Below are 7,292 nucleotides of genomic sequence, written 5' to 3'. Positions count from 1 at the left end.
CTATTGGTTTTAATTCCTATCGTATAGAGAGGGAAAAATGACAGCAGAGGATAGTTAAGGAGTTTGGGGTGGGTCTTCTTGTTAGGAGCATCAGAATTAGTTGTTATTCTCTATCCCTGAGAACTGTGGAGCCAGGTTTCTTTCAAACAAGCTCCCTTAATAAAAAATATATTTCTGGGATTTCTATGCATTATCTGTTCACACATTTCTATCTATATATAAATTGGGATTGATATCTGTTTGTTATCTTAACTTGGTTTTGCAGAATAAAAGATTGTGAAGACTAAGTATAATGCTTATAAGACATGTGCTATTTTTGGGTATTAAAATAGTAAAAATATGGAATGCTTCACAAATTAGTGTGTCATCTTTGCACAGGGGTCATGCTAATTTTCTCTGTATCATTACAGTTTTAGTATATGTGCTGCCAAAGCAGTACTAGATATGTGCTTTTTTAATATAATTTTTATTTTAATTATTGTGGCTTACATATCGTTCACAGTAATATTTTATGTACATATTTACATTGAGTCAGGGGAATTCCCACCACCGAATTGTCCTCCCACATCCGCTCCCATCCTGCCTTCCATATCCTCCACTCTCCCCCCAGGGTCTGCTAGACTATGTGGTCCCTTCTGTGTCTAGTTTATTACTTATTGGTCTTATAACTGTTTGGTCTTGGTGCCTCCATTACTGCCCCCTCTAATTGGGAGGCAGGACTAGAAAGTTCAAGTTATGTGGTTTTGTTTGACGAAGAGAAAAGTAATATAATGGGGTAAAAGTCGACTAAGCCAACCATGAGCAGAGTCATTCTAGAGGCTCTCATCCTTGGTTTGAGGGACAAAGGGGAAAAGAAGAAGGTGAAACACCACAACAGTTCAAAAAGAGGAATCAAATAAGATATCCAGTGAGCACTGCAGCAATAAAAATATGCACCACATAGTTGCCATGGTCGTAAGATAGGAAATATGACAAGGCGCAAAAAGAAAGAAGAGAAAAGAAGAAAAGTAAATATATAAATAAAAAAATGGACAACTACTCAATATCCACCCCAAAACAAAGAAATCGACAAAAACTAGATAAAAAAAAAAAAAAAGAAAAATTATTTAGTGGTTTTTGTCTTCCCCCTCACCACCACCCCCCTGCATAGGCACAGTAAATATTGGGGTTATCCAAAACGGGAATCCCCTTGGCCTAAGAGATACAGGGTTTCTCTACCCTTGGAATATATTGTCATGGGATTATCTATAGACTCCTTTCACGTTCATTTACTCTCCCCTTGGTGGCATATGGAAGACTTCTGCTCTGATCTGGATAATAAAACCAGACCTCTAAATCTAGAGGTCTCAGTCTGTGCACAGGTCAAGGAGTGAAACTTATGATGAAGACTTTCTTTGTGATTTTAGAAGTTCTGTTTCCTCAATGCTAGACATGTGCTTTTGCCCTATATAGAATCTTTACCAATTTCTTCTGGAAGTAACATCCTCAATTTTTTTTGTGTGTAGGAGAACATTCCTCTACCATTAAATTAGATATTACCTGATCAAGGCCTATCCAGTTGAATTTTCTATTCTTCTAGTCATAGAAATTAATCCAGGAATTGGTATCTAATTCAAGTGAAGTCAATAGAGTCTGATGAAAGATTTTTACTTGATATTTTTACTAAAATTTTATGAAGAATTTTTATTGAGAACAAGAAGTTCTTTTTTCGGCAAGTTTTAATAAAGGCATAGGATGTGGTTATAACTGTGCTTAAATATAGAGTGGCCAGAAACTTCAAAAAAATTTTTTTGAAGAATAAAAACCTCCCTAGGAAAAAGTAAAGCCAATAGAAAGAAACAAAGTTCTTAAAACATTGTCAGTGTGTCTATATTCAGCTTTATCTAATGTCCCAAATATTAAATTATCTTGTGTCATTTCAGATGGGCACTTATTTTCTCAGCCACAATCTAGGAAATTCCATGAGTTCAAGATTACTAAGGAATGTAAGTAAGAGAGAAATGTAGGAGAAACAGAAGAAGGCAAGTGGAAGAAATAAGGAAATTAGTGGGAGGAAGCAGGAGACTTCAAATATGTGCTTTGTTTTCTACTAATAAGAAAATTTCAACTTACTTGAAAATATTTCTTTAACCTTTTCTTAGCTATATAAAAGAAACTGAAGATGGGGCTAGACTCCCCCAAATCATTTGTTATTCCTCCATTTCTATAATTATATTCACTGAATATCTATTTGTGTCAAATACTGTGTTACATAGGAAATAAGATAAATGAAGCCGAGTTTAAACTCTGGAAATGTAAGTCATCTATCTGTCAAGGGACAGGTAAATTATGAGCAATGTGTAAATGTTAAAGACAAAATGTTGCCACAGCACAGATAAAAGATCAACCAACTGAGGATGGCAGAGGCCAAAAGACCTCCAGTCATGGTGACAAGTGAGTTTGATTTTGAAGGGCCATAAAAATGGCAATACCTAACATTTATCATGTGGTTGTGATATGTCAGGCACTATTTTTCACACTTTTAATGTATTACCTGACTTAATCCTTACAATTCAGTAGGGTATAATTTATATTATCACCAATTACCACTCAATATGTAGAAATTGAGACACAGATAAAATAATTTGCTGAAAATTACGTAAGTAAAAAAATGATAGAAGCTATTCTCTTATGCAAAAGATTTTTAGAAAGTAAAGGTTCATAGAAAATTAATTTCACCCCAAGCATAAGGTAAGTATTTTAATGCAACAGAGAAGATTTCAAGGTTATCTTCTCTCCTGGTTTATACCCTTATTACTTAAGGACACACATAACAAACATTTTAGAAGTCCCTAATATTTTTTTCTCTTTGGGCCACACCTGGTGATGCTCAGGGGTTACTTCCGGCTCAGCACTTAGGGATCACTCCTGACAGGAGCAGGGAGTCATATGGGACACTGGTATTAAATCTGGATTTACCACATGGTAAGTAAATGCCTTACCTGTTGTACTAGCGCTTCGGCCCCCGAAGTCTTTAGCATTTGAATAAAAGTGTGTTTTTATTCTGATATGAATTCAAACCTGAGCACACTTCCAAAGCAGCTGCAGTGTTCTGTGGAGCACCCCTTTCCTGAGTTTCTGAATTAGTACCCCCAATAGTTTTATTTTTAACCAGTTTCAAATGATACCACTGATTCTGAGGAGTAGAGCATGGTGTTTTGAAAACCACTATCCTGATTTCTGAGCATTAGCAAACTAGGGCAATCTTAGGCTTGTCTTTAGTCACCCAGTTCGTCACTTCCAACCCCAAAAAACAACCACAGCAACAAAATGGAATGGTTGTTGGTAAATCACCCAGAGACTAAACCATTGAGAGGAAAGTTGCTTCACGGAGGTTCTCATCCTAGCTGATGAAGGAAAATTCAATATCTATTTGAAATGAAATGAAGATGTGTCTTGCTTCTCTCTATGGGTGGGGGTGGGGAGAAAAGCCAATAAGACAGGAAAAAAACATAAATATACAACTGTGAATTGATTGCTTGGTATCATCATAAAGTCATCCTAGATAACCATAATTCTTTGTAATTCCATGGCAGTATTTCCTGAAGAATTTCAAAGTTCTTGACAGAACCCGTTAATCTTCCTAAACCTCAGGCTTCAGTATGCTGCTTGATTTGTCTTTCAAAAAGAAAATAATTGGTGTTTTTCTTTTCAGATCTACAAGAAGGAAAACTTTGACCACATCTTATACGTTCTATGTTTTCTATTGCCTTCAAATGGCCCTGCTTAAAAAATATAAATTATAGCTCCCATATTTTTTCTTTTTAAATACATTTTAGTTAAACCACTGTGAAATAGTTACAAAATTGTTCATGATTGAGTTTCAGTCATATGATGTCCAACATCAGTCCCTTCACCAGTGCACATTTCCTGCCACCTATGTCCCCAGTTTCCTCTCTGCCCTCCCCTTCAATGCCTCTACGACATACTTCTCTCTCTCTCTTTCTCCCTCTCTTTCTCTTGTTCTTCCATTATTTTTCCTTTTTTGACACCGTGGTTTCCAATATTCTTCCTGAAGGGAACATACATATCAGTTTATCTTCTTTCAGTACCTTGTTCTTGTCCAGAATGATCATTTCCAACAATTATTGTTATAGTTGCCTCTTCTCTGCCCTAATTGTACTCCCACTTTCCATTCACATATAAGCAAATTCATTGACTTTATTTTTCCCAAAGGCTGTGTAGTATCCCATTGTGTAGATCTACCATAGTTGCTTTATCCACTAGCTAGTCTCAAAAAATTAATTTCTTTCCAGATTGCAAAAAGCGATGAAATGAAAAGAGTGTAGACACTTTTTTTTGCATTGCACTTTTGGGCCCATATGTATATTCCCAGTCTATTGCTGGGTAATATGATAGTTCAATTTCTAGTGTTTTGAGAAATAGCTATATTGTTTTCTAAAAGGCTAAACCCATCGACATTCCCAACAGCAGTAAATGAGAATTTCTTTCTTTTTGCATGTATGCCAGCATGCTTGTTGTTTATCTTTTTGATGTATGCCAATCTCTGTAGTGTGAAGTGATATCTAATTGTTGTCTAATTGTTGTTTTGATTTGTAGCACTCTGATGATTAATGTTGTGAAGCATTTTTATGTGCCTTTTAACCATCTGTATTTCTTATTTGAGGAAGCTTCTGTTCATCTCTTTCTCCATTATTTGATAAGGTTAGGTTTTTTTATTTTATTGTGAAGCTCTACCAGTAACTTATATATTTTAGATAATAAGATATTAAGCCCTTATCAAATGAGCAGGAGATGAATAATTCTCTCAATTTAGTTACCATTTCATTGAGGTGTAGAAGCTTCTCGGTTTAATATAAAGATAAACAAATATAGTTTGTTGATCTTTGCTTCCAAATACTTGGTCAATGGTATTTCATCCTTGAAGATACCTTCAGCTTAATGTCATAGAGACTTCTACCTATGTTTTCCTCTATGTACCTTATGATTTCAGGTTTGATACCAAGTTTTTTGATCCATTTTGACTTGACTTTTTTGAATGGAATTAAGAGAGGTCCAACTTCATTTATTTGCATGTAGATGATCTAACTTGCATATCTTAATCTGAAGTGTTTCAGATTGTTCTATTCCCCATGACCTGAAATTTTATTTCTTTCTATCTACAGTAATTTCTTCAAAACTGTGCCCACTGAATGCCCACTAAAAGTGTGTTGAAAATAAAGGATATGGAGGGATAGTTGAGTGCTTATGTTGCTTGTCTTGCATTACAACCACTCATTTGATCCCAGCACTGCATATTGTCCCCCAACCACCACCAAAATAAGTCAAATGCACTGTGGGGTGCACATCCTCCTAAAAAAAACTACTTAGGTAGACAAAGAAGAGAGTGATGTCTCATCTAGAGTTGTCAGCTTCATCCTCTTTGGAAAATTTAGAATTCTAATATTTCAATAGTGGTGCTTGTGGACAGACAGCAAAAAAGGCAGAGGAGCAGAGTTGGCAAGAGACTAAAATCCATACAACACATAAAAAGATTTTATGATGAGTTGTAAAAATAATATAATGAATCAAAATGCTTTGCACCACATGTTTTTTACACCCTCTTTGTAAATTGCCCAAATTACTAAAAACTTGGTAAACCCAAGTTGGTTATCCATCACCTTCAGAAACATCTTTGTTTCACTGCTTCTAGTCACACATATGTAGCAAGACTATCGAAGATTGGGTTCAATACACTTGGACTCATTTACTTTAAGAGAAAACAGAATTATAACTTTGTTTGAATTTCTGCCACCTACTGGCAACTCACAGTTCTAGAAATGAGCAAAGGGTAGTAATACTTGCTATTTGAAGCTGATGATGGTCTTCATCTGGAGAGACATTGTTAATTAGCACATGCTTAAACTGCTCTTCAGCACATATGACTGAGTTAGTAAGAGAGCACCAAATTGAGTTACATAGAAGCTAATCCAGGCCCCAGAGCAATCCTTAACCATTTTTGTCTGGTAGACCTGATGACAAAGTAAACTTGACATTTTTGGAGTCCTTTCCTTAGTGGTGTGAGTCATCAGACCTCAGGATTGGTGAATTGATGTCAGATGACACTGTTTGTTTGCACATGTGTTGCATAACCCTTGGTGGCAAGACTGGTACACTTCTAAGGGTAATTCTAGAAGGCAGTGTGTGCTTGTGAACTGCAAAATAAATCTGAATATTGATTTATATCTGGCATCTGGAATACATTCTGGAAAGTTCTTTAGGAGAGAATTTGTAATGTTTTCGGATTGCCATCCTAGTACATAAAGCCAGAATGATGGGGAAAGATGTTCAGCTTCAGTTACCATCTGGTTTCTGATGGTAATCATGACAACATAACCTAAACTTGGTTCTTAGATAATCACTTCAAACCCATTCTTTAACAAAGATAACTTATATGTAGAATCATCTTAGTTTTAACCTTGTAACTCCTCTGTTCCTGTTTTCTCATTTCTAGGTGTGCAAAACTTCAAAGAGTATCTTTCATGCAGAGGGGCAACCAGAAAGGGATCAAAGACTTGATTTTATTTTGTAAAACCCTGTCTGAAGAATTTATTAGAATAGGTTAATATCTCTTTGAAGATCACTATCTTTGGATGTGAAACCCGATTTCCCAGAAAGGCAGATGAGGAAAGTCTTGGGGCAGCCACAGACAGAGAGGTGTCATTTATATCGATACAAAAGCAGATTTAGGGAAAAGATCAGAAACTTCGAAGGTACATTGGACGCTCAGCAAAAAGTAATGACCACCTAGAAAAGAAGGTTAGTTTAACCAGGTGGGCAATAATCACAAGGAGAATGAAATTAAAATAGTAATAAAGAGCCAAGAAGTGTACTGACTCATATAACACTAAGCAAATTTACGAAAGGTAGGGCTATAAGGGAGAAAACGCCTGCTCTGTGGCTCAATCATATTAAGTTTCTTTCAGTTCTGCAATATTAGAATGCTCTTTCTAGCCTCTACACCTTCATGCTTGTCCTCTTTACTAAAATATTGTTATTGCTGACAGGCTTGTATTTTCATTTCACTAAACCCAACCCCTCCTACTTGCTATTTAGATTTCAGCTTAAATTTCCCTTTTTCAAAAAGTTCAGTCCCGGGGCCGGAGAGATAGCATGGAGGTAAGGTGTTTGCCTTTCATGCAGGAGGTCATCGGTTCGAATCCCGGCGTCCCATATGGTCCCCCGTGCCTGCCAGGAGCAATTTCTGAGCCTGGAGCCAGGAATAACCCCTGAGCACTGCCGGGTGTGACCCA

The 7,292-nt window shown here is 36.4% G+C and overlaps 1 non-coding gene across 1 annotated transcript; it reads right to left on the bottom strand.

Moving 5' to 3' along the window:
- Positions 1 to 333: 333 nt before the first annotated feature.
- Positions 334 to 439, bottom strand: LOC126019852 (U6 spliceosomal RNA). Its single transcript, XR_007499470.1, has one exon. It is a non-coding gene; the product is annotated as a U6 spliceosomal RNA (small nuclear RNA).
- Positions 440 to 7,292: the final 6,853 nt, after the last annotated feature.

Source organism: Suncus etruscus, chromosome 9 (assembly GCF_024139225.1).
Source record: "Suncus etruscus isolate mSunEtr1 chromosome 9, mSunEtr1.pri.cur, whole genome shotgun sequence".
Lineage (NCBI taxonomy): Eukaryota > Metazoa > Chordata > Mammalia > Eulipotyphla > Soricidae > Suncus > Suncus etruscus.
The sequence above is the reverse complement of the archived record's forward strand: the minus strand, read 5'-3'. Positions and strand labels throughout refer to the sequence as shown.